The sequence below is a fragment of the Dermacentor albipictus genome, chromosome 5 (genome assembly GCF_038994185.2).
Source record: "Dermacentor albipictus isolate Rhodes 1998 colony chromosome 5, USDA_Dalb.pri_finalv2, whole genome shotgun sequence".
Lineage (NCBI taxonomy): Eukaryota > Metazoa > Arthropoda > Arachnida > Ixodida > Ixodidae > Dermacentor > Dermacentor albipictus.
Genome location: NC_091825.1, coordinates 45,459,049 through 45,486,041, shown reverse-complemented (window position 1 = coordinate 45,486,041; position 26,993 = coordinate 45,459,049). Strand labels below are relative to the sequence as shown.

The 26,993-nt window shown below is 48.7% G+C and overlaps 2 protein-coding genes and 1 non-coding gene across 3 annotated transcripts in view; 1 reads left to right on the top strand and 2 right to left on the bottom strand.

Annotated features, from left to right (window-relative positions):
* LOC135900531 (sulfotransferase 1C2A-like) overlaps window positions 1–26,993 on the bottom strand; it is a 44,698-nt gene that overhangs the window by 5,610 nt on the left and 12,095 nt on the right. The window lies entirely within an intron of this gene.
* Window positions 1–26,993, bottom strand: part of LOC135900530 (uncharacterized) — a 129,001-nt gene that overhangs the window by 91,975 nt on the left and 10,033 nt on the right. The window lies entirely within an intron of this gene.
* On the top strand, window positions 11,962–12,034 carry TRNAS-CGA (transfer RNA serine (anticodon CGA)). The gene has a single exon. It is a non-coding gene; the product is annotated as a tRNA-Ser (tRNA).

The following is a 26,993-nucleotide window of genomic DNA, read 5'->3' as shown; positions in this document are numbered from 1 at the left end:
ATATCGGCGCAGCCTGGAGAATCGTGCGAGGCGAAATCGAACGTTGGCTTTTCGAACGTGTACATGATAGCGGCTACCCGCCGCGGTTACTCAGTGGCTATGGTGTTAGGCTGCTGAGCACGAGGTCGCGGGATCGAATCCCGGCCACGGCGGCCGCATTTAGATGGGGGCAAAAACACCCGTGTACATAGATTTAGGTGAACGTTAAAGAACCCCAGCTGGTCAAAATTTCCGGAGTCCTCCACTACGGCGTGCCTCATAATCATGAAGTGGTTTTGGCACGTAAAACCCCATAATTTTTTTTAATATAGCGGCTCTGATTGCATGTGCAACGCCGATTCTGTTGAACTTTCGGAATGACACGTGGGCACCACCGATTGCTTCGCAACCTGCGATGACTCGTGTATAAAAGCCGATGCCCTTGACCAGCAGATCACGTTTTCGACGATCGCCAACGGTGTTCTCCACTGCCGCCGTTCTCTGAGAGTATTAAGATGGCGAGCTGGGCTAGTTGGTTGCTGTTCACGCTTGAAATTTGATTAAAGCGCACATAAGAGGGGAACACAAATAGGGAGGCAGACAGGACAAGCGCTGTGCTGTCTACCAGCCAATCTGTGGCCTCGTCTTATGTGCGCATCAATCAAATTTCAAACATATTTGAGCGTAGCCTGTTTTTCAGGGTGCAAGTTCGCCCAATAAAGCGCCAGTTTTGTCATTGCCAGTTTTCCTGCTTTCCTCACCGTTCCTTCTACGGGACATCTAGTGTAAATGCAAGTGCCTGTATATATCGAACTCCCCCGCAAATCCGCGACCCAAGCCCGAAATTCGAGGACGACACCAACGTCGCCAAGGACAATTGAGCTAGCCGTAGACAGGAAGGACTGCTACTGGAATACGGACCTGTTCTCGAGGAGACCAGAGAGATCAAGCCTAAATCAGCAACCCCTATGGTGGCCCCAGCGTCCCCCATTCTGCTTCAACAGCCTCGGAACACACAAACCATCCATGGATTATCGTCTGAAGACCCAGAAACCTGGCTGGAGACCTTTAAACGAATCGCGACTCTCCGGAACTGGGGCTATGACGACAAGCTACGTCATACATACTTCGCCTTAGAAGATGCCGTGAGAACCTGGTTTGATAACCAGAAATCTACCCTGACAACGTGGTACCTGTTCTGTAGCGCCTTCCTGCCGAGATTTACGAGCGTCATGCGCAAGAAAAAATGCCCGAAGCTATGCTAGAAGGCCGAAACTATGCTAGAATCCCAAATACATCTAATCAACGAGAACCTAGTGATCTTCACCGACAACATGCTGCGCCTGAGCGCCGACGTCGCCCGGTACGTCAAGACATGCCGAAAATGCCAGCGACGCAAGACACCACCGACAAGGCCAGCGGGATTACTACAGGTGATCAAGCCTCCTTGCCGACATTTTCAGCAGATCGGGATGGACTTGTTCGGACTGTTTCCGACGTCACCATCCGGAAATAAGCGGATCGTCGTGACCATGGACTACTTCACCCGCTTCGCTGAAACGAACGCTCTGCCGAAAGATAGTACAACCGGAGTGGCGAACTTCTTCGTAGAGAGCACCCTGCTGCGACATGGTGCCCCAGAAGTCCTGATCACCGACAGACGAGCACCCTTTAGAGCTGAGCTCATCCAAGCCATTAGGCCATACAGCCAGACAAACCACAGCAGTACGACTGCCTACCACGCACAGATGAATGGTCTTATGGAGCGCCTGAGTAAGACCCTCGCCAACATGCTGGCAATGTATGTCGACGTCGAACACAAGACCTTGGATGCCGTCCTGCCGTATGTAACCTTCCCTTACAGCGCGTCGGCCCAAGAAACAACACAAACAACGCAGCTCAAGCTGGTTTACGGCCGGAATCCGACGACTACTCTCGACGCCATGCTGCCACACGTCACAGACTAGGAGAATCTTCACGTCGCCACCTATTTCCAGCGCACCGAATAAGCCCGACAGCTGGCCCGCCTGCGGATCAAGAACGAACAGAGGACTCACAGACGGCACTACAACCTTCGACGACGCTACGTCTAGTACCAGCCAGGCAACCATGCTTGTGTTTTGACTCCAATACGCCGACGATGACTCAGTGGCAACGTTTCCCGCCGCTATTTCGAATCCTACGAAATCATCCGACGCATTAGCTCTCTTGACTATGAGGCCGTGCCAGACGGCATTTCGCTATCACAATGGCGCCGGTCATGACCTCAATGGTATCTATGGTTCTGTTTTCACCGAAGCTTCTCTAATGTGGGGCGCGATCGGAGAGCTTTGTTAGGTACGCGTTCTGTTCGGTTTCTGCAACGTCACAAAGTGCCAGCCTGCAAAATTTCTGAGAACGGGGCGCAGAGAGAAACCAATCGGCAAGCGGTAAACTACCCGGAGGTTTACTTCCCTCGTTTGTCGTCTGCTTGCAGACAGTATACTGCAAAACGAAATGTTTCGCCCCTTCCAACGAATGAAATCTTTATCTAAAAAATGCATTTTTTCTTCTCAAAGTCAAACACGTTTTCCAGTAGTAGTATGTGTGACTACTGCAATTTATAACTATTAGTTTCTCTGCGTCGTTCCTAGGCGGTGTCGCGCACGGCGAGAAGTAAAAGGAAAAAAGAAAGAAACGACGTGAACAGTGGCGCCCTTTTCCAGAAGCAGCAGGAACATTCCAGTGGCTCACTGGCACCGATGATAGAGCCGATTTCGCTGTACAACCATCGCACTATTTGTTTCGAGAAACGAAAGCAACGCCGGAATTAGCTTTCGGCCATTTCTTCAAACGCGGTTCGCACCGCCACCCGCTCTCCTTCTTCCTCGAGCAAGGCCAGCGCAACAACCTAAGTACCTAACGCAAGCGCCATTTTGCTCGAAATAAACTATGGATTGGATCCGAATTCGCTATTCCGCTGCCGAAGCCGCCGTTCGGATCCAATCCAATCCACCAGACGCGCCATGCGAAGCCGGTCTCGTAACGAGCGATGATCGCTCCAAGCTTCGCAACTCCCGTCCCGTGCGGCGCCTAGCAGACGACCTGCTCGGCGGCAAGATGATTGACAGGAGCATGTCATCATTTTGACGTCACCAAAAACGTGGCCGTGCCCCTCGGCTGGCGACGTCGGCGCGGAGTAGGCCAATCGCTCGCGCCGGTAACCGAACGAACGCGCCGAACAACGATCTCCGATCGCACCCCTGATTGCCTGTGCAACGCGATATATGTAGAACTTTCGGGAAAAAACGCGGTCACCACCAATTGCTCTGCAACCTTCGATGAGTCGCGTATAAAAGCCGATGCGCTTGACCAGCGGATCACATTCTCGACGATCGCCGACTGTGTTCGCTGCTATCGCCGTTCTTTGAGTGTAGCCTGTTATTGAAGGCACACGTTCGCCGAATAAAACCCTAGTTTCGTTTGAAGTTCCTTTATGAGCTTTTGGAGAAGGATCTAAGTGCCGAAAACATTTGGGGCGCCGCCGACACACTTTATTGAAGAGCGACCATTTCTGGCTGGCAGATGTTTTTGTCCGCCATGTTCTTCATGGGTCAGTCCAGCTGCTGAGCTCGACGGTGCTGGCACGCTTTGTTTTCTTACTTGTGCAGTTGTGTCAGCTACAGATTTTCAGTGAGGCTGACTTCTGGGGCGTGATCGGAGATCTTTGTTCGATACGCGTTCTGTTCGGTTGCTCCAACGTCACACTGTAGAAGTACTCAAAATTTTTGAGAAGTGGTTGGAGAGAGCCGCTAATCATCAAGCGGTGAACTCCAGGGAACTTTACTTCCCTCGTTTGTCGTCTGCTTGCAGACAGTATATTACAAAATGAAGCGTTTCTCTTATTCCAATGAATGAAATCTTTATCTAAAAAATGAATTTTTTCTTCTTCTGAAGCTTAAACACGTTTTCAAATAATAATACGTGTGACTACTACAATTGATAACTATTAGTTTTTCTACGTCGTCCCAAGGTGCTGTCGCGCTAAGGTAAAAGTAAAAGAAAGAAAGAAACGATGGGAACAGTGGCGCAATTTTCAAGAGGCAGCAACAATATTCTAGCGGCTCGCTGGCACCGATTGATGGGGTCGATTTCTCTGTACAAGCAACGCACTATTTGTTTCGAGAAACGAAAGCGACGCCGGAATACGCTTTTTGCCATTTTTTTCAAACGCGTTACCCGTTCGCACCTCCACCGGCTCTTCTTCCTCCTCGAGCAATGCCAGTGCAACAACCGAAGTTCCCAACGCAAGCGCTATTTTCTCGAATTAAACACTGGATTTCATCCAAACGTGCTATTCAGCTGCCGAAGCCGTCGTTTGGATCCAATCCAATCCACCCGACGCGCCATGCGAAGCCAGTCTTGTAACGAGCGATGATCGCTCCAAACTTCTCAACTCCCGTCGTGTTCGGCGCCTAGCAGATAACATGCTCGCTGGGAGGATCATTGACAGGAGCGTGTCGTCATCATGACGTCACCAAAACCATGGCCGCGCCCCGCGGCTGGCGGAGTAGGCCAATCACGCGCGCCTGTAACCGAAGGAACGCGCCCAACAACCATCTCCGATCGCACCACTGTAGGGTTGTCGCTGTTTGCTGGAAGTCAGCGTACCTTTCCTGGCGCTTCTTGATGCCTGCTGCTGCAGCAGTCGAAACAGCCCCCGCCGCCACCGATATGCGCATTAAGAAGAAAAAGCGCAGAGAAAAATGCGGTTGGAAGAAAAAGTGCATTAGGAAGAACATGGGGCCCAACGCGAACCGCAAGGAAAAGCGTGGTAAGGGGAGAACAAACTTGTCACTACTTGGCAAAAACCGACATAGGGACTTTGGTTTTGTCATTCCTATTGCTACTTTCTTCAGCGTCACAACTACGTGACAATATTTTTTGCATGGACCTTTCTTCCCCTTTTATTTAGAAAGCTTGCCCGTAGTCATGATACAAATTCACGTCAAAAACACACAAGCAAATTCGGTTTAGGCGAAAATTTAGAAACAAATGGTGGAATGTCCCATAAACGCAATGTTCAAGGTCAGGTTAGTGACAAGTCCGAAGGCCTGTTGCTTGTAGGTGGTGAAGACGACTTAAGTGAAGTCCTGGGCACGTCTGCAGTAAATGTGTCATTGTCAAATTCTAGATTGCTGCACCACTATTCAGGCCCAGTACTATATGGACCACGATAGTGTCATGCCAAGAAAATGATCACAGACCGGTGAGTACAGCACTGATACACTGCCTCGGTAACATAACCTTCTCTCTGCGAGCTTCGGATCGCCACCAGGGAGGTCTGTCCCACACGGGGCGTAGGGCTTATATTGTACGCCGGAGGTTTTCTTTTTCTGGTGGCACGTGTCAGCAGGAGTCTTCACGAAAATGTGGAAGTGGGTGCGTTATAACCTTTGGGTGAGTTACCAAATCTGCTTCGAGGAGGTCCGGCTGGGCCATTCGACGCACCCACTGGGCGCGTATTCCAACAGTCGTAGTATCGGGAAGGCGGTGAGTGCTATGTAAGAACAAAGCGGTCCGAGTTAAACTACCTACATCCTGAAGGGCTTGCGTCTAGTCCGTGCGAATCATGAGCCAAAAACAAGAGAAGCTTAAACGCAGTTACGTGGCCAAGCCGTCACTAATGGTGGCAAGCCCGGCGAGATAGGCAAATAGAACTGGATCGCACCCATGTATATGAGCACGTCTGGCCTGCCTCTGGTATTGACGGGCGCAGGAGAGCTGTGTGAATCATGGTGTCGTTAACTGAAGCATCGGCTTATACTGCAACAGTCGGATCTTCTTGATGATCAATGGCGCGATGAACAGGGCAAAGTTGTGCATTTTCCTGGCGAGAAACCAGCCATATGTTGTCCAAGATGATTCCTGTCAGTTACTCGAAAAAAATTATGGGCTTTTACGTTCCAAAATCACTTTCTGATTATGAGGCACGCCGTAGCGGGGGACTGCGGAAATTTGGACCACCTGGCGTTCTTTAACGTGTACCTAAATCTGAGTACACGGGTGTTTTCGCATTTAGCCGCCATCGAAATGCGGCCGCCGTGGCCGGGATTCGATTCCGCGACCTCGTGCTCAGGGGCCGAATCTTATAACGGTTCGGTTCGGGAACCGTTCCTTTGGCCTCACCTGATTGGCCAGAATTTTGATTACGTCACAGGTCGTCAGAGGCAGCGGGGCGGTATCGCAATTTTTGAATACGTCACGCATCTGTCAAACATCTTCAAAGCGAACCGGTCGTAGGAACCGGCGAAGGGGTAGTCCGCTTTGGGTTCCGTTGCTGTGGCTTGGCTGTTGGCTTGTGACCCTGGCGGCGCGCGCCGGTCGCGCGTCCCCGGAGACACGCGGGCGTCGCGCGCGTGTGCGTTGGTTGCTTCGGAAGCTATTACTTGCCTTCGTCGTCTGCTTGGCGTTGCTCTTTCGGTGTCAGATGCGATACGCTTTCGAAGAAGTGACGAATAATGAGTTGCACCGCCCTTGCTGGCTTTCTAAGTAGACCCTTTGCAGGCTACGCTATCAAATGGAAGAGACTCGGGTGCAAGCGTACGAGTGGCCATTCCACGCAGAGGGAGGAATATTGCGCGCTGGGGTTCATTGCGACCGGCCTGCAGCTCCCAGAGCTCAGTCGGACGCGAAGCATTCGTCGGAATTGCCTAGATCTCTGCTGCCGACATTGTCCACAAAGTTGCTCTCGCAATTACTGTGTTGGCCGGTTGAAGGGCTGGGTCAGCTTTCCCGTGACCTCAGCTTCAAAGTCGGTGCCAAGGAGATATTTGCATGGTGAGATCGAATTCCCAGTGCTATCGCCAGTGTGAATAGCTCGCAGATCGCCGTTCAGCAGTCAGAAGGGTTCAACCTAGGCTGGTTCAGCGCTTGTTTCGTTCGTCTGATAAAACTATACAGACAGGACGGGAAGGTATTGTGGAGCTCTCTTATTTGGCTGCCCTTTTTTCTCTAGCTCGGGAGTGCCATACTTTGTTTCTCAATTTCACGGCACAGCGCGCACCGTCAGCACCACACTCTTCGATTTGACTTCGCGCAGGCAATGCAGGGCCCGTGTATCGTAATGTTCGATTTAAGTTCCATTGCTTCTATCACGCGACGCGCCGTGGGGCAGATCGCAGCGATAGCGGCAGCGCGGCGGCGAGCAAGTCATGTCTGAGCCGATGACGAAGGGCGAAAAAAGAAGGAAAATTGATATAGTCGGCTAGTAAAGGTGTCCCTAAGAACCAGTTCACGGCTTTGTAGCGCTAGCTACTTGAGAAGTGCTGGCAGTGCGTTCCTGTTGCATGCATCGTGCGAGCTCCTGGTAGCAGACGACATAGCGCTACGCTCTGCCAACTCATTTACGCTTACGATACCACCTGTGGGCTGAGAATGAAAAAGAATGACATTAATAAATTACTTCTGCATTGCGTAAACGCCCGGCACCATAAGTTTATACTTCAAAACTTGGCGTATAATATTTAATTTATATTTTACATTTATTTAGCAAGCAGAAACATTCTGCAATTCCTCGATTAGCTCGTCATATAATGACGTACACTTCAGAGGTGGCACCCTCTCATCTATTGGTCGCGTCCTCCCCTTCTTCCACCGCCGGCTTGGGAGTGGCACATCTAGTGACGTAAGCGGCGAAGTGAACGGTTCGTATTCCGAACCGTTATAAGATTCGGCCCCAGCAGTCCAACACCATAGCCATGTCAGTTACTTGTACCATATTTCATGAATCCACATTCGGGTGTCATCGAAGCTGTATTTGTGTTTTATGCCCAATGTATCGGACCAACGCAATGGCCGAGCGAAATGTTGATAGCCCAATGGTGCGTCCATCGGCATTGGTCCGCCAGCTCGTTGGTAATTTTGGTTTCTGACTTGGCCTTGAGAGTTAGTACTGAAGTGAGACATTGTAGCTCCGTTTCATGCATAGCCTCATGATAAATGTCCACATGGTGAGACTGTTAGATCTCCAATAAAAGAAGGATTGGTGCCCGGTATACGAGGCGTGGTTGCATACCGAACGAACAAGAAGTTGGGCCATGTCGGTGCTCACGGCGCCATATTTCTTCGCAATACGACGTATTAAGTGCATCGTTTCTGCGGCTGGTTGCTTTGCGATATTTATCCATGGGGAAGCAGATCAGAAGACAGAAATTTAAGGTGAAGCACACTAATGGTTGAGAAGCCAAAGACAAGGGCCCCTCAGTTAACCCCCTTTCTTTTCGTTCATGATTGGTTGAGGTCTCGCGCAGTGGCTGCTGATCCGAAATTCAATGAAGAAGCTGAAGTGCCAGTACGCGGAACCCATACTTGTTCGCTATGAACCTGTACGCTGTCATGTTCTTGGAGATTTCATGCCCTATCTGAGAACACCAGTTGTAAGTCACGTCTTGTGTCGCTTGAAGCGCTTGTCCTTGGCGGCAGATTTCTGGATGAACAGACCAGACTCATGTCACTAACTTGTAAGACAGCGGAAGGAAGGTGGCGTTGAAAAAGACTGATGTGAGCACAGACTTCTGTGTGGCACCACGGCGTGACACCGACTGACCTGTTGCTTTTCTAGCCAGGCGAATGGAGAATCGTCGGGGGCAAAAAAAAAACCCTTGACGAATGCGGTGATACGACTGAGGAACTGAAGCCCATGGAGAATTCAGACAAAAGCTTCATGGCTGACATGGTCACACGCTTCGCGAATGTTCATCGACTGACTGGCGAAAATCTGTCGAGAGAGGGCTCCACTGAGAATCATAGAAGAAATCTGCAGTGCCCAGATGGTGACGGAACCCGATTTCGCCAGTATTATTCTCGATTTCTCGATACATAAACCCAATTATATACCCGATGTATACCGGATTATACGGGATGGCTCCAGCCACCATGAGTCGCGAGCATATGCCCCATCAGCTTACTTACCGCTTAGGTGAGCACCATTGGACCCATTTGGACAATACTGTCTGGAGGTATTCCAGGATTGCAGATAAGAACTGTTTCCGCATGTCGCCAAAAATTAGGAATTGCTCCTGTGGCCCAATCTTCGTTTATGGCCCCAAAAAGCACGTCGAGAACTTTGCCTTCGGCCTTTTTATAGCGTTGATAGCACATGGCATCCGGTCCTCGTGCCTTGCATGGCTTCCATATAGCTGGTGAATTTTTGGCGATAATGAAAGCAGCTTCTATAGCCTCAATTTTGGAGGGCGATAGCAGCGTGCCTGTCTCCACTGGTAGATAGCTTTTCATTTCATTTCAATTATTTACTCTGAGGATTGCTAATATTATACATAGGAGAAGGTAATATGGCCAAATACATCAAGTGAGTGCAAATTGCAGTCTGAAATTGTTGCCATGAATGATGGGTATAACTTAGGTGGAAAGCGGGTCCTGTCCGTGCTTGCGTTTAGTGGAAAAGAATGGAAATACATATTAGTTTGACCATTACGCACACGAGCTTTGAACCAGTGGCCGCAGCGTGGAGAAATATAAGCGCGTGCTTTGTAGGAAGAGTGGCGTAGAACAGAGTTGGAAGGAAATATTTTATGGAAAAGACAATCTTGAACAAATTCACGCCGGAGTGAAAGATCAGGAAAGTTATGAGGTGATTTCATTGATTGGATACTTGCAGTGGAACGAATGTTAGGTAAGGCGAAACGAGCACAACGGTTTCGAATGCCTTCAATGCAAAGGTATAACGACTGAACATGTGCGTCCCAGGTGGAAGAAGCATAACTGAGCGTCGAACTGAGTAGTGTTATATACAATAGCAGTTTTAGGTTAGTAGGGGAGAAGCAGAAATTGCACTTTTGCAACCGAAGGAAAACTTCGCGTTACTGAATATCTGTTCAATAAGCATTTCTCATGAATGGTTCTCAGAGATGTAAATGCCAAGGTATTTGCAATTGCTGACTTCAGAAAGGGGGCATTACTAAGAGAATAATTATAGGGTACAGGATAAATTATATATAGCGGTATCTCTCATAACCTTACATTTCTTACCCCACCGTTCCCTTAACCAGGCACCACGTCATATAGAAAGAATGTCAAGGTCAGATTGAAGGATAACATGGTCTGCAGAACTTCGTATTTCCTGTTAAATGGACGGTTCATCGGTAAACAGTTTCATAGAGGAGGATATATGAAAATGTAAATTGGTTTTGTACATGACAAAAAGTAACGGACTTAAAACAGATCCTTGAGAGACACCACATTTTACAAGACACGGAGTAAACTTATGAGACTTAGCTGATACAAAGCGTACGTGGTTAGATAAAAAGCACTGAATGCATTTGAAAACATTGGGTCTGTGTTCAGTGCATTGAGGTTTAGAACTAGGTGTCGATGAAAAACAGGATGGATAGCTTTCGCAACGTCAATGATGAGGCAATTAATAATGGAGAATGGTCGATAGCAGATATATGCATTGAATAAAGGAGAGGAGCTGTGTTTTTCAATAATATTTTTTCCTAAAGCCATGGTTATGTGTCGCCGAAAAAAAAAGAACTAAAATATTTTTATTGAATATTACTTGCCATGACAACAATTTCATTATCGGGCATCCCGTAGTGGCGGAATCCTGATTAATTTTGACAACCAGCGGATCTTGAACGGGCCCTCTATGCAAGGGACAGAGGCGTTTTTGCATTTCGCCGGCATTTAAAGGACATCATTAATGTAGCAACAAATTAGATGATGGATATGCTTACGCGGTATGTTCGTTACTAAAATTGGTCCATAATTGTTCGGTGAACGTGCATTAGCAATTTTATACAAGGCAACCACCGTCCCAGCCTTCCTATGACCAAAGAGTACACTGGACTCAAGTGACTGCGAAAACAACACTCACTGTTTAGTGGATGAATAGAACTATGCATCCTTAGGAACGTACGAGTAATCGCATCCTAACCAGGACAAGAACGTTTAAGCGTGTCAATTACCTTACATATACACAAAAATTAATATCAATGGAATCCACAGGATGAAAACAATAATCGGAACATACGAAAGCGTAGGAGAAGTACAAGTAAGAAAATGAGATGACAAAACTGGAATAAGCGCAGACCAATACTAGATGACGCCCTCGATTGCCTAACAAGGCACAGTATTTTCGTCCATTGATCTACAATCCGCATATTGGCAAATCGCTGTGGATGATCTTGATCATGAAAACACCGCCTTTATAACGCCTGATTGCCTTTACCACTTCAAACTTATGCCTTTTGAACTATGCAACGCTCCGGCTACCTTTCAGCGTATGATGGACTCATTACTCCAAGGTTTCAAGTTGTCGACTTGTCTCTGCTACTTAGATGACGTTATTCTGTTTTCGCCTGCATTCAGCACACACATTGAGTGCCTTTCAGCTGGACTTGCTGTTTTCCGCAACGCCACTCTACAGCTAAACTCTAGCAAGCGTAACTCGGCCACCGTGAGATTACTGCTATTGGACATGTCGTCAATGCGACTGGTATCCGGAGTGTTTGCCAGCGCCACCACACACAGACCTTGGCGGCGGACGTGCGAAATGCGAAGGTTGTGGGTTCGGTTCCCACCTGCGGCAAGTTGTTTTTTCATCCACTTTAATTTCCAATAATTCTTCGTTTCTTTAGTTCATTTATTAAGCACAAGTAATTTCCCCTATGTTGTCCTTGGTGTCAATGTTTGTTGGCTTCATATGATATGACTAATAAAATCGGGAACCTCGGTTAACCCCCTTTCTTCTCGTTTATTCATAACGAGGGTCTCGAATCCGGCTACATTGATGCCTTCAGGTAGCACATGTGGGTTTATTGACCAGTTGCCTTCACCCCAAAAGATCACGTTCCCGTGACGCCTGCGGCAAAAAGGACGTCCCACGTCCGCCGCCAAGGTCTGTGTGTGGTGGCGCTGGCTAACACTCCCAGGGTTCTACTAGGACACATAAATACCCAAGAAAGTGGATGGGAAAACAGCGCCGCGGTAGCTCAATTGGTAGAGCATCGCACGCGAAATGCGAAGGTTGTGGGTTCGGTTCCCACCTGCGGCAAGTTGTTTTTTCATCCACTTTAATTTCCAATAATTCTTCGTTTCTTTATTTCATTTATTAAGCACAAGTAATTTCCCCTATGTTGTCCTTGGTGTCAATGTTTGTTGGTTTCTTATGATATGACTAATAAAATCGGGACGCTCGGTTAACCCCCCTTCTTCTCGTTTACAGCTACGTCAAGGCATTTTTGTCCAACAGAACAGCAACAATCGGCCTGGGCGAGCTTAGATCCGAAAAGTTCAACACCCCAAACAAAGGAACACCGCAGGGATCGGTCATCTCACCCATGCTGTTCAATGTTGCCATGATTGGACTGGCCCAAGAACTAGACCAAATCGACCGCGTACGCCACGCCATGTACGCCGACGATATCACTGTATGGGTCACCAAAGGCTCACTCAGGGAAAAGGAAGAAAGATTACAAGAAGCCGCGACATGCGTAGAGGAATATGTCAAGGCAAGAGGTGTAGCCTGCTCAACGCAGAAGTCCGAGCTCCTAAGTGTATGGCGAGGCAAGAAGAATCGCACCGTCCCAGAGGAAGTAAACATGAAGTTGAACATCCACCTCGAGGCACAGCCAATCCCGGAGAAGACGCTCATCAGGATATTAGGAATGTGGATACGGTCGAACCAACCATGTACCCACACCCTAGCACTACTTAAAACTGCAACCAACCATGTAACCCGCATGATAACGCGGGTCTCGCGGAAAAGGCACGGAATGAAGGAAGCAGACACACTCAAACTGGTCAGAAGCCTGGTGGTCAGTAGGGTGACGTACAGCCTCCCGTACTACCACTGTACGAAGCACGAAATGCAACAAGCGGACGCAATCCTGAGGAAAGCCCTCAAGACAGCGCTCCACCTACCGCAGTCAACATCGACCGACAAACTCCTGGCCCTGGGGCTACACAACAGTCTCGAGGAGCTCCAAGAAGCGCAGATAATCGCGCAAATGCAGACTAAAGCTATCGGCAATGTGCAGAAGACTCCTGAGCAGATACGGCGGTGAAGCTACCATAAAGGAGACACAAAGCACGGAGACGATACCGGACGAATACAGAAACACCATCAAAGTAGCACCGATACCCAGCAATATGGACCCGAACCTACACATGGCACGAAGACAAGCAAGAGCAGAGTATGTACAAAGAACACTGGCAACTAGACACGACACAGTGTACGTAGACGCTGCTACCTACACTCAGGACAGAAACCACAAGAAAAGCAATGTCGCAACGGTGATCAACTCGGACCTAAAAGAAATCACCAGCGCATCAATTCGGAACTGTACGGTAGTTGAGGCCGAAGAGGCAGCCGTGGCTCTAGCGGTAGCGGACGGCTACCGATTCAACAGGCCCTTAACCATACTCACAGATTCACAAGCAGCATGCCGCAACTACTTAAACGGCAGAATCAGCCACAGCGCGCTCCGCATCCTCCGCTCAAGTGGCAAAACCGTCAACAACCAGGCCAAACACACTATAGTTTGGGTGCCGGGACATACCGACATTACGGGAAATCAGGAGGCCGATAGGATAGCTCGAGGGCACGCAACAAACCGAGCATCCAACAATCCCGACCCCGCTGAGGAACCCGAGCCGGTAGCCCAAAGCTATTCAGAGATACTAAACTACTACAGAGGCATCAGACGAAAATACCCGCCCCCTCACAAACAACTAAACAGAGAAGACGCTGTAGCATGGCGACAGCTACAAACGGGAACATTCCCGTGCCTTAACATGCTAAGCAAGATCTACCCCACGCAGTACGAGAGCAAGTGCCCATGGTGTGGAGACAAAGCAACCCTATACCATACCACATGGGCTTGCCAGAAAACAGAAGGGCTAGCCATAATAAAAAACCCGAGTGCGGAATAGTGGGAGAGAATGCTATCCAGCGATATCCTGAAAGTCCAACAAGGACTAGTAAGGCGTGCACGCAGGGCAGCTACCCTCAGCGGAGCCCTGGACTAGGGGAACCGACCCTGGAGAGAAGATGGAAGACTCCATCTGATGCCGCAAAAATCACTGAAAAATAGAGCAAATAAACGTTTTTCATCATCATCATCATCAACATCGGTAAAAGCCAACAAAACTTACTGCCGGGTACTTACAGCCAATCGACATTCCACCTGACCCATTCTTTCGCGTCGGTTTGAATCTCCTTGGGCGTTTCCCCGAGTCCAGCTCCGGCAACAGGTCGATCGCTGTTGCTACTGATTACGCGACGCGCTATGCCATCACTCGCGCATCTCCCACGAGCTGCGCAAGCGACGTCGCATGTTTCCTGCTCCGGGATATCATTTTAGTAGATGGCGCCCCATGACGGCCCCTTACTGACCCCGGCCGCACTTACCTCTCCCAAGACATCGCCAATATCCTACGCTCATGTTCTCCTCAAGCATAAACTGGTCAACTCCTATCATCCCCAGACCAACGGCCTTGCTGAACGACTTAATCAGACCATTACTGACATGCTATCGAAATACGTTTCACCCAACCACAAGAACTGGGATGTGACGCTGCCTTATGTCACGTTCGCCTATAATTCATAACGCCATGATACTGCTAGGCATTTACTTTCTCGTCAGTCATGACCATGTATTACCATTGGACGCTTCACTGCCCTTGGTATGGGATCATAGGACTGAGTATACCCGCGACATCGTCGCCCAAGCTGACCATGCGTGCCAGCTTGTCCGTGCTTGCTTGTTGGCATAGCGGGAAACTCAACGGCACGCCTACAATCGCCGCCACCGTGACGCCGAGTGCGGCTTCCCGAGAAACTCCTTCCGTGCTAAAAAGGCCCTTACCGCGTTCTACGTCAAGCGACCAATGTCACTTAAGAGATAAGGCCCGTAGCCTGCGTCATGCCACCGGTTTCACATCACCTGACGTCGTAAACGTCTCTCGGGTTAGGCCTTACATGCCCTTACCGGTGGCCCCGTCTCGACCACTGGGACGGTTCTTATTCCGCAAGGGTGTTGGGTTACTGTGGGAGAAGAGGACAATGTCGATGACGGTAAAGACGACTAAGTGGCAACAGCCTCACGGGATTCTCAGCAGTTTATCCATCTCTTCTAAATACATCGTGTAAATAGTTTCATACCCGTGACGCTGTATATATATATATATATATATATATATATATATATATATATATATATATATATATATATATATATATATATATATATATATATATATATATATATATATATATATATTGTCACGGGTATCTTTGTGTAAATAGTGCTCAATGTCAATTGCTGCACCTTGCCACTTTCGAGCTCTCACAACCACAACAGCGTTGTACATAGAAGAATAGATGTGAGCGTAATGATTGCGTCATAGTGTCGTAGACTAAGGTCCTTGACGTTTGCACACTGAAAACTATCCTAGCGCCCGAATTATTACATTTGAATGATGCTCTTTTGTTTGGCCTCTTCAGCCAATGCCGCAATGCACTACTCCTTGTTTTATGTTATGGTCAAATTTCGCGCCGATTGCATGCGACTTATCGGTACACGTATAAGCAATTATAAAAAGTCAGGAAATCGTCCACAATACCAAGCATCTAAGTTATATTCTTACGTGTATTACGAAGACGACCACAGCTGCTTCCACGAATACGGCCGAAAGACAGCGCTGGAGCAGCGGATGTTTCTTGTGATGTACGCTGTGCAAACGCACGACTAGGCTTTATGGGCGAATGTCATGAAAATTAATTTCAGCTCGAGCAAAATTTTCTAGCGCTAGTTGTTTTAGCAATGGCTCTGAACTTTTATGCCATGCGGACGTCAGGCAATAGAAATGACTTTTTCTATAGCAAATTGCGATCGCATCACCGCATCTGCGCGCTACTGAAGTGTCAGAATTTTTCGCCTTCCTGATGGATCGATACACATGCCCCGAACTACAGCCTTCAACGAAAGGATACTTCGTTTCATGATATGACGAACCCAATTAATACTTGTCGCTGGGAAAATTGGTTCATGGTGTAAATGAAAATTTAAAAACAAAAACACATCACTGTGAGACATCAGGAAATGGGACATGCGGCTTCTATAATTATTGGCATCATTTTATGGAACAGCTTAAAGGTGCGCATGTGCGTCCATGCGCTAAAATCAGTTTCTCATTTCGTGCCTACGCACAGGTGCGCACAGCAAACAACGCCTGGCCATCGAAATTCCGCACGTAGCGCTACCTACTCCACGTGAAGGCTCGCAATACTTACTCTCAATGCACAAACACGGTGCTCTAGCATTTTGCCATTTCAAGAGATCGAGTTATATTTTTCTACTTTAGAGGCTGCTCACGTTAGTACCATCGCATTTCGCTTTTGACATGCAGAAGCATTTTCAAAGCTACGCCATTATAACGAGACTTCTGCTTCAATGAAGCCTAGTGAAACAAAAAGACTAACCCCCCACCCTCCGCCCAAGGAAAAAAAGAAGACATGAACAGAAAAGTCGCTCCAATTCAAGTGAATTTAATTTCAAAAAATAAAACACCTTTTCAGCAAACAAGGGCTTCTCGTATGCCCTGCCTCAAGCAGAATCAGCAGAAGTACTACAATTTGGAATGACCCGCAGTATAACAAGAGTGCACAAGCGTCTCATTAGACAAACACATTGGCTGCTAGAAAAACGGAAGGTGCTTTCCCACGATCAGTATTAAACCTGCAAATCAGGTGTGATTCCTTAATTTTCCACATCATCACAGCCTTGCTTTTTTCCAAATACACCGCATATATCACTGACAGGCCGGGGCCACATTTGCCACAGAGAGCTCGAACATATTACCCTAGAGCATTATGAATGTATGTATGTATGTATGTATGTATGTATGTATGTATGTATGTATGTATGTATGTATGTATGTATGTATGTATGTATGTATGTATGTATGTATGTATGTATGTATGTATTGTGAGCGTTATATTACGCCTTCGTCTTTTTGATCTGTTATATTCATCATCACGGCTAGCGTCATCTTCTTCAGCGCGCGATCTGCGCAATAAACCGGTGAGGCTTAACAGCTGTCTCACAAGGGGTGGAGGCTGCTTTCGATCCCTTGACCGTCTACGCCTTCGAGTTTCCCCGGAGGCTCGTTCAGGCCGCCGCTTGCTCCACCTTTCCGCCAGGATGCCCAAAGAAGATACTCCAGGAGCCTCCCGCGTCACCGTCTCTGCCCCACCAGCCGTTCCTTCATGGACGGTCAGTACGCGGCAGCGTGATCCCACCATGTACGCTGGCCTTCGTAGTGACGACGTTGATGGCTGGCAGGACAATTATGACCGCGTGAGGGAGTCTAACCGGTGGGATGACATGCACAAGCTTCGCAACGTCGCATTCTACCTCACTGACGTTGCCAGGACTTCATTCCTCAACCACGAGAGTACCTTGCCTGACTGGACGGCATTCAAACACCAGCTTCGGCAGATTTTTGGCGCTCCCAACGTCCGCTCTGAGGTCGCCAAGAAAAAGCTTGATGGCCGCACGCAACTTCTCGGGGAAACATACACGTCTTATATCGAGGACGTCCTCGCCCTTTGTCGCCGTGTTGACGCCACCATGACGGAATCTGTTCGTGTTCATCACATCCTAAAGGGTATTGCTCACGCCGCGTTCAACGCACTGGCGATCAAGAATCATAATACCGTTAACGATGTGATCGCGACTTGCCAACACCTGGGCGCATTGCAGGCCATCCGTTTACAACCTGTCGCCGGTGACGCACCTCCTTCGTCGGATACCGACCTGCGTATGCTGATTCGGACCCTCATACGCGAATAGCTCCAAGCGTGTGGCCTGCCCAGTCCTCCCGTTCTCCATCCTCAGCCTTGGGTCCCTGACCTGCGCGAAATCATCAAAGAGGAGCTATCTTCCATGACCTGCGCTGCGAGCTGTGGCCCTCCTTCGTCATCCACCTCGTATGCTCAGGTTGCGGCTATGTAACCAGCGCTCGTTCGGGCAGTGCCTCCTGCTCCTGCTACTGCCCCCAACCACTTGGCGACTCTACCACCCCTTCCGCCTGCCACAGGATTTTACACTACCCGGCCTACGCCCCGCCCCATTTGTTGTTACTGTGGTATTCGCGGTCACTTATCGCGTTTTCGCCGAAGGCGACAACAGGACGAACACCGTGGCTACGATAGTTATTACAGAGACCCGTTGCTACCTCCGAGTCCTTACCAGCGCCGGCTCCCCTCACACTCACTATCTCCACATCCCGAAGCGCCTCGCAACTACCGTCCAGGGCGCCGCCACTCGCACTCCCCTTTCCGACGCTCGACATCAACCCTGCAACCGGCCACCCGCACTCCTGACTACCGATCGGAAAACTAGATGGTGCCGTTTTTGGAGAGAAAGCTGCATGGCTCGCACAGACTACAATTCCTCCAGCGTGCCCGGCCAATACTTTATCCGTGTGCGTAGAACGTGTACCAGTCCCAGCATTGCTTGATACAGGAGCAGCTATTTCTATTATTCGCGCTGGCTTGTGTGCTCGTCTACGCAAACTTATTACACCTTACAGTGGAGCTCTTCTTCGTGGTGCAAATAATGTTGTGATTCGGCCATCGGCGCAATGTTACCCTTAGAGTTTCGATCGACGGGATACGCCACCGTATCCAGTTCGCAGTGTTGACTTCCTGTGCTCACATGCTTATCCCATTAAGGACCAGCGTGACCATATGGTCACGTTAGTCTGCACAGTGGATTTCAATTAATTAAGATTAACAAAATGTCACCAAAATCGCCTTTGACATGCCGATCGACAGATTAGAGTCCCCTTTATGGATACCAAGTGTCAGCAGATGTCAGTCGTTTTGTGGGAGCCCCTCGCAGAGGCGGGAATAAGTGTTGCTATGCGAGTAGCGTCGCGATGCATCGCTCCAAAGGTTAAGTGTTTTTTTTTCACGACTTGCTTAAGCAATTGTTGGATATCGTTACCTCCATATTGCTCTTTGAATATGTGACCTTCGATGAGCATGTGGGAAAGAATTATGTTTGATTTATCCATGAACGAGTACGTTATCATGTGCGTTGCCATATGGTCACGCTGGGCCTTTAGGATACCGAACTTTTTATTTTTTTTTAAACTGCATTCTCATCTCTCGCACGGCTGCTGGCGTGTTTCCACAGTGGTTATTTGTTATTTTATTGTCTGAATAGGTAGATGCTGGAAGAAATAGTGAAGGTACTCGAAGAGGAAGTTGACGATGTGTCAGTAATTTATATCGAGCTGCCAGATCTGGCAGCTCGATATAGGCTTGCACCTATTCGGATGAACACTCGGCCGATGAAGACTCAGACAGGCTCATTGACAATCTAAGCGGGCGGCAGCTATGAGCCGGCGCTGAAGCTGTTTTCTCTGACGGACGCAGTATTGGTGGATGCGAGTCTGACCACAACGACCCCGGCGGGCAAAGTGACGGAACATCAGAGGTTTCTTCTGCTGCAGTTGATGCGGCCATTCCTGCTAAATTATCCACTGCTTCTAAGTGGACGAAGGGTGATCTCCAGAAAAGCCTTGGCATATTTCCCGACCCAAACTTTGCTGCATACAGGGACTTTTCAGCTGTTGAGTTGTTCGAACTCTTTTTTGACGAAGCCATCGTCGAGCTGTTAGTCGAACAAGAAACGTTATTTTGAATATGCCTGATCCAAAGGTTACCAAAGAAGAATTAAGATAAGCTTTCTTGGAGTACTTGTTTTTTCCGGCTATAACCGCTTGCCAGAGAAAAAGTGCTATCGGGGCAGCGGCACGGATATGTGCAACACGATGGCCTAGAATGCTATGCGAAGAAATCGCTTCATACAGATAATGTGATTCCTGCACGGAGCGAAATGCAAGCCTAACACTTAGTGACAATTTGGCAAAGTTGCGCCCATTGATGGCACTATTGAAAACAAGAGTTCTGGAGCACTTTCAACCTGTGCGTCACCTGAGGTATGACGAAAGTATGATTGAGTATTATGGTCGTCATGACTGGAAACAGCTCATACGCGGAAAGCCTATCCGCTTCGGGCATAAAGTATGGCGGCTAAATGCCAAGAACGGATACCTTGTAAACTTCAAAGGGTATCAAGGCAAGCAGGGGATCTCGGAACATCTCAAAAATATGAAAAGAACTTCGGAAAAGCAGCGGCGCCACTTCTTCAAATGGGGGATGAACTCGCAGCAGAGACGCACAACCTTCCTTTCTTTTTCTATTTAGATAATTTATCCACAAGCATGCAGCTATTCAGGCATCTCAAGGCACAGGGCTACGAAGGCACGGGCACAATGAAGCAGAACCTTGCTCACAAAGAATGCCCTATCGCTGGACCAGAACTCGTCAAGCGCCAACCTCGCGAGCACGAAGAGCCCGTGCTGAGCGACAATGGGATAATTGTTGTCCGCTGAATGGACAATTCTGTAGTAACGATCGTAAGTACCATTCAAGGCGTAGAGCCAATGTCATCTGCAGACAAGTACTCTCGTGTTCAAAAGAATCGAATCAAGGAGGCCCGTCCAAACACTGTTGCTCAGTACAAGATTTATGTTAGGTACGGACCAGATGGATGCAAATGTAGGTGCCTACAGGTTTGAAATCCGTGGCAAAAAGTGGTGGTGGCCGATTTTCACTTGACTTTGTGATGTATCTATCAGCAACACTTGGACGCTAATTCGTAGCACAGGGTTCAACGTCACGCACGTGGAATTCCGCAGGCAAATCGCAGAAAGCTACCTGATGCGATGGGACAATAAGCCTACAGGGTCTGGTCAATGCAGAATCCCAAAGACTGGTGATGTCCTGACTGGTACAGGGTATGACCAAGTGGCCCACTTTGTTGCACCAATACCTAATGGCAAGAGGTGGAGGTGTGCATAAGATAATTACAACAACGCGGTGCACCCAAAACGCACAAAGTATGACGTCGGCATGTGTATTCCATGATTTAAACCATATCACACTAAATAAGTGCTCGACTATTCGCTATGTATGTTTTTTGTGGCGTTTCATGGCTTGAAATAAATGTTTTTCACTTCGCGTATTTTGCTGTAGCGTAAGGGCCCAGCGTGACCATATGGTCACGGGCTATATTTCAAAAACTAATTAGGCAAGAGTAATAATTTTTTGCATGTGAATTATTAGTATAAAGGTAAGTTAATATATTAGATTTATTTCAAGATAGCAAGAAAAAAAAAGAAACCGGTCCCTAATGGGTTATGCTAGGGTGGGACTTTCTCTCTTCGGCATCGGCTTTCATCTCGTGCCGTGAACGCCTCGTTAACTTGGCAGAGACCGACAATTCCGACGACGTGCACGAACCGCACCTTCGCTTACGAACTGCTGACAATTGTATGGTGCCCCCTGGTTGCGAACAACTCCTTGCAATTACCTCGGACATCACCGGTGGTGACATTTTAGTTGTACCGTCAGCCCGTTGCTTATCCAAAGGCACTGCTCTGGCACCCAGCCTTGTTCGCTGCTCCAACGGCATGGCCACTTTAGCTGTGCTCAACACAACCAATGAGCCAGTCTTGCTTTCTAAAGGCGCCGTTCTCATGTGCGTCTTGAACACTCAGCCTGTCTCTGTGCTTACCTCGACTACTGCTGTTTCACAACCACCCACAGCTATGGATACGGTCCCTGCTTCTGATCTCGCTAGTACCATCAGCTCCGACCTAACGCCACAGCAGACGGAGGAGTTACTGGCGTTGTTATCCAAGCATGAAGACTGCTTCGACATCTACACTACTCTTCTGGGACAGACTTCTGCGACGACTCATCGCATACACACAGATGGAACTACCATCGTGCGCCGGCGGCCATATCGCGTTTCTTCCGCTGAACGACAGATCATCAATACCCACGTTGCCGACATGCTGAAACGTAGCATAATACGCCCATCTTCAAATCCTTGGTCGTCACCTGCCGTTTTGGTGAGTAAGAAAGACGGTTCAGTGCGATTTTGCGTAGAATACCGTGCCTTGAACAAAATAACACGCAAATATGTATATCCACTGCCCCGAATCGATGATGCGTTAGATTCATTACAAGGCGCAGAGTAGCTCTCCAGCCTTGATCTACGCTCCGGATACTGGCAGGTACCCATGCACGAAGCACACAAGGAGAAAACCGCCTTTGCCACACCCGATGAACTTTCTAAATTTAACGTATTGCCTTTCGGCCTATGTAATGCTCCCGCCACATTTGAGCGGTTGATTGACACCGTACTAGGGGGCCTAAAGTGGAAGACTCGCTTATGCTACCTTGACATCATCATATTTTCGTCGACCTTCCATCAGCACTTGCAGTGCCTATACGAAATTCTGACATGCCTCTGAGCTGCTGACCTTCAGCTGAACACAAAAAAGCACCACTTCGCCAGCAAAACCATTAAAGTGCTCGGACACCTTGTCAGGAAAGAGGGCCTTCGACCCGACCCCGACAAGTTTACCGCTGTCCTCCGCTTACCCAGGCCTTAACGCGCCAAAGACTTGCGTAGCTTCCTTGGCCTAGTTTCGTATTTCCGACTCTTCATACGTAACTTTGCCACCACTGTGGCGCCGCTCCATCAGCTCCTTCCTACTGGAGTTCCCTCAGTATGGTCGGACGAATGCCAAACTGCTTTTGACGCCCTCAAGCGTGCCCTCACGTCCGAACCTGTGCTTTTTCATTTCGACAACAGCGAAGCCACTCTTCTACATGCTGACGCCAGCGGACACGGTATCGGCGCCGTTCTTTTGCAACGTCAGCAAAATTCTGAAGCACGTGTGGTTGCACATGCAAGTCGCACGCTAACAGCTGCAGAAAAAAAAATATACGATTATCGAGCAAGAGTGTCTCGGCGTTGTTTGGTCCGTCTTAAAATTTCGGCCTTATCTGCACGGCCGGCAGTTTACGGTCGTTACTGATCACCACGCCTTGTGCTGGTTGGCGACGCTAAAGAATTTAACGGGACGTCTCGGCCGTTGGACACTCCGTTTACAAGAATACGACTTCGACGTCATCTACAAGTCTGGAAAGAAACACCAGGATGCCGATGCTCTCTCTCGTTGTCCCCTACTACCGTCTTCAAACGTTGCTTGCTTACCGCCTTCCGTGAGGAAACCGCAGGGCTCGTCGCCTGCATTCCCTTTGCTCGCAGCTCTCGACTAGCTCCCATCCAGCCATTCTCATACGTTTGCCTCTAGCCAACGTAATGACTCCTACTGCCACTCCGTTACGGAACGTGTTCACGGATCATCTGACACACCTACGCTCGGCTCCGTCGGCATTTGAAGTTCAAGATCGAGAATTCGATATTATACTGGTACGTGTTTCATCCCGAAGGACACCGGTGGGTTCCTATCGTTCTCCGATCACTTCGGGCCCAGATATTGGAGACCTTTCACGACGATCCCACTGCCGATCACTTTGGTTTCCATAAAACCTACGACCGAATTCGCAGCCGCTTCTCTTGGCCTGGACTTGCAACCAGCGTAGCGAAATACGTGGCTTTCTGTTCACTCTACCAACACCGCAAACGACTCACCTCACCTCCGGCTGGACTGCTCCGACCTGTCCCGTGTCTGGAAGCTCCTTTCGCAGTCGTTGGTATCGACCTCTATGGACCGCTACCCTTAACCACTGGTGGTACACGATGGATCGTCCCAGCTGTAGACTACTTGACACGGTACGCTGAAACAGCCGCACTATCTTCGAGATCCGCAGAGGACGTTGCGGCCTTTTTCTTGGAAGCCATATTTTTACGGCACGGGGCCCCACGTGTCCTTTTGAGTGACCATGGAAGGACCTTTCTCTCTAAACTTCTCGACGATGTTCTCCGTGCGTGCAATACCACCCTTAAAACGACTTCCTGCTAACACCCTCAAACTAATGGTCTCACGGAGCGCTTTCATCGCACACTGTCCGGCATGATATCTATCTACATCAACCCTGACCATACCAATTGGGATGTCATTCTAGTATTCGTCACTTTCGCATACAACACGGCCGTCCAACGCACTACGGGATACTCGCCTTTTTCCTCGTGCATGGTCGCTTTCGCTTCATGCTGCGCTTGTAGACCTCCTGTTCTTTGATAGTTTTCCTTACTTCCGCGAGTTCCAGGTTCTCTAGGAGGCCTAGCTCACAATCTACAGAAAGTATGGGCGCTTTACCTGAAGTTGCAAAATGAGGGCTGCAGCCTAACAAGTGGTGTACGATCTGTTGTGATGTTTCACAGCGGCTTCGACACAGCACTTTCAGCCACCGGCAAAGTCTGGATACATCTTCAGATACTGTTTGATGTCTCGTATGGCACGTTCCGCTATGCTGTTTGCGGCCGGGTGGTATAGAGAAGAATACTTGATAATTACGCCGTGCTCCTGTGCCCACTTTGATAATTTGGCACTCCGGAAATCCGGCCCGTTGTCGCAGACGAGCGTCTAAGCGTGTTTAAAACACTGAGCCTTGAGGAGATCTATTACGCTGTTTGCGTCTTCTTTGCTGCTTTAGCCGCAATCGTCCTTGTGCACTCATCCATGGAGAGCAAGGAAGCTTGCGTTCGCTTGACTCCTTCCTCCTTCTTTTTGAGCTCCGCGAAGTCCAAAGGAATTCCTTCGAACGGGAAGCTTGACTATTCAGGGTTTATCATAGCGTCTGTCACCCGCCGTGGTTGCTCAGTGGCTATGGTGTTGGGCTGCTGAGCACGAGGTCGCGGGATTGAATCCCGTCCACGGCGGCCGCATTTCTATGTGGGCGAAATGCGAAAATACCCTTGTACTTAGATTTAGGTGCAAGTTAAAGAACCCCAGGTGGTAAAAATTTCCGGAGTCCCCCACTACGGCTTGCCTTATAATCAGAAAGTGGCTTTGGTGCGTAAAACGCCGTAATTTATTTTTTTAATGCCATCTGTTGATTGCATGAATGTAACTTTGTTTACCTGGAAGAGGTGGCATGTGCGGATGTAATGGCTAATGTCATTTTTCATGCCCGGCCATCTGAACCTCATGAGCAATTTCTCATAGGTGCGCCAGAAGCCATCATGCCCGCCTAATCCAGGAGTGTCGTGGTATAGATGAAGAATCCTTGGAATCATAGTTGGTGGTGCGTGATACCTTCCATTGATAAACTGGAGCCCTTCTGTACCTTCCCACAGTTAATATGATTGATTGATTCTGGATTCTTGCTTGATTCGTGTACAAGTAATCTTGATTGTGTGTCAGGGTCAGTGAGGAGTGGGCCAGGACGCTGCAAAATTACGAAATCAAAATTTTGCAGATAGTTCATCTAGCAAATGCTGCCTCTTGGCTGAGCCATGCTCACAAGTTGAGTCAGTGCTTGATACTCAGTGAAAAGTATGAATTTGGCACCTTTCAGGTAACTAGGGAAGTATTGCACAGCTGTTAAGACGGCCAGAGCTTCCTTTTCTGTGGTAGAGTAATTGATTTCGGCGGGCTTCAGGGTATAGCTGCAGTGTCCCACAACGTAGTGTTTGGTTTGACCAGCTTGTTTGGAGGGTTGCTGGTATAGACTGCACCGGTAGCCTAATATGATGCGTCCGTGTTCTGCACGCAATGCGGAGAAAAATGCGGTATTCGCAAGATGGGGTCCGACGGCATTAGTATTTCAAGTTCACAATTGACAGCGTCCCACTTGTCCCATTGAAAAGGCACGTGTTTTTGAGTTAGACCTGTGAGGCACCTTGCTCTCAGTGCATAGTCTGATAAACGCCCGCAAGTGTCCTGCTAGGCCAAGAAAAACGCGCAGGGAGTGCACGTCATAAGGCTTTACCAGCTTGGAGATTCTCTCTACCGATTATGGCTTAGGGCTTTTTGTGTGTCCATCAAGCACCCTGCCAAGAAATGCTATGGTATCTTGAAAGAACGCTATTTTCTTAATGTTGTCTTTGAGTTGGGCAAGTCTGAGAGCGTGGAGAACCTTTGAAATATGACTACGATGTTCTTCCTTTGTCTGAGTATATGATGAGGTCGTCGATGTACACATTGCAAAAAATACCCAGGTAAGGTTTCAGAATGTCCGTCATATTCCTCTGAAACCACGCAGGCGAGTTTTGCCAAAAAATGGTAGGCGGTTGTACTCAAACAAGCCAAATGGGGTTATGAACGTGGTGTACGTCTTCGTTTCTTCACTTAGTGGAATCTGCCAAAAGCCCTTGCTGAGGTCTATTCGTGAAAAACAATGTCAACCACCAGTTTCATCAAGGATGTCGTCGATTCTCGGCACTGGATAAGGTATCAATTTAGGTTGACGATTGAGAGCCCGGTAGTCTGTGCAGAGGCGGAATATGCCGTCTTCTTTTGGTACAATAGTTATAGGCGGAGCAAATGGGGATACAGAAGGCCGGATGATACCTGCGTCCAACCTTTCTTGCAACTCCTTTTCAGCCACACCTTTTATGCGAAGCATATTACGAGAGCTCAACCCAGCTCCTCAGGCGCGGCGGTGTCGCCTTGAAACCACGTGACACCGTGACGTCACGACAGAGAAGTGGCTTTGGCTCAACTCTTGCAAGATGGGCTGGGTGGGAATCGAACCAGGGTTTCCGGAGTGTGAGACGGAGACGCTACCACTGAGCCACGAGTACGATGCTTCAAAGCGGTACAAAAGCGCCTCTAGTGAATGCGGTGTTGCCTTAGAAACGAGCTGTTTCTAAGGCTCAGGCGCGCGTCGCTTGCTCAGGCACACATTTCGTTGCCGCGCCGAACGCTGCGTTGCTCGACGCTCACCGCGTCCAATGCGGGGCGTCCAAGGCGAAGCAGAGTAACGCATGAGTTGTTTCTTCGTCTAGCCGAACCAAATATAGCCAAGCAACAGCAGTTCACCAAGCTAAACAGTGGTTCAACAACTAAAATAAAGGCTAGTATGCTTCGCATCCTGGGCTTAACCTTACCTAAGCCACAGCCATTTTTTTTATCTCTGGACATATTATAGAGGGTTCTAAAAACCACTG